Source organism: Silene latifolia, chromosome Y (assembly GCF_048544455.1).
Source record: "Silene latifolia isolate original U9 population chromosome Y, ASM4854445v1, whole genome shotgun sequence".
Lineage (NCBI taxonomy): Eukaryota > Viridiplantae > Streptophyta > Magnoliopsida > Caryophyllales > Caryophyllaceae > Silene > Silene latifolia.
In genome coordinates, this window is record NC_133538.1 from 97,741,192 (window position 1) to 97,742,716 (window position 1,525).

The window sequence follows — 1,525 nt, forward strand, 5'->3', positions numbered from 1 at the left end:
CTTTGAGAAATTCAAGGAATACCAGAACAGGGTTCAGAACCAACTAGGTAGAAAGGTTAAAGCACTCTGTTCAGATCGGGGTGGCGAATATCTTTCAAATGAGTTTGATTAACACCTTAAAGACTATGGAATCGTTTTGCAGTTAACTCCACCTGGAACACATCAATTAAATGGTGTGTCCGAACGGAGAAATCGAACCTTACTTGATATGGTTCGATCCATGATAAGTCACACGGTAGTGCCTGATTCATTATGGGGTTTTGCTCTTTTGTCAGCTGCTCTTATACTTAACCGAAGTCCGACTAAAGCTGTCGACAAGACTCCATATGAAATGTAGAAGGGAACGGTCCCTAACTTGTCCTTTATTCGGGTATGGGGTTGCGAGGCTTATGTCAAATGGAGACACGAGGATAAGCTCGGCCCGCGATCGGTCATGACATACTTTATAGGTTATCCAAAAGGAATATTTGGTCATTACTTCTATTCGCCTACCAAACATCGAGTTTTTGTTGCGGCTAGTGCGACCTTCTTAGAGAAAGAATTTCTCGAGAACAAGACAAGTAATAGAACCTTCGAGCTGTCGGAGAATCCAGAACTAACAACCTAGGAACAGATGGAGGAAGTTGTTCCTCCAACTGATGATACGGTTAATATTCCTGAGGAACCTAGGAGGTCGGGTAGAGTCTCTAATCCTCCGGACAGATATATTGGTATGGTCGAGGAGAATGACGTTTTGCTCCTAGAGAGTAATGAACCCGCTACCTATAAAGGTGCTATGGCCTGTTCCGACTCAAAGCTATGGCTCGAAGCCATGCAATCCGAGATGGACTTCATGTATGAGAATGACGTATGGGATCTTGTTGATTTACCTAATAAGGTAAAACCTCTACAATGCAAATGGCTTTACAAAATAAAGCGTTATGTAGACGCGCAACTAGATACCTATAAGGTACGACTAGTGGCAAAATGTTTCACTCAAGTGCACGGATTGCATTATGATGAGATTTTTGCACCTGTAGTCATGCTACGTTCCATTCGGATAATCTTAGCGATTGCCGCATTTTATGACTATGAAATTTGGCAAATGGATGTGAAAACCGCCTTCTTAAACGGTTATTTGGAGGAAGAGTTGTACATGGTGCAACCCGAAGGTTTCTATAGATCCTGAACATCCTAAGAAAGTATGCAAGCTTAAGCGTTCCATTTATGGACTTAAGCAAGCTTCTCGGAGTTGGAATCATCGTTTCGACCAGGTGATAAAAGAGTATGGTTTCACTCGATCGGTCGAGGAACCATGCTTATATATCAAGTCGAGTGGGAGCAAGATTGTATTCTTTATATTGTATGTCAATGACATACTCTTGATTGGGAATGACATTCCTCTCCTATCTTCGGTTAAAGAATGATTGAAGAACCATTTCAAGATGAAAGATCTGGGTGAGGAACAACGCATTTTGGGAATCCGTATCTACCAAGCTAGATCACGACGGACGTTGTCACTGAGTCAGGAGTCTTATTTGGATAA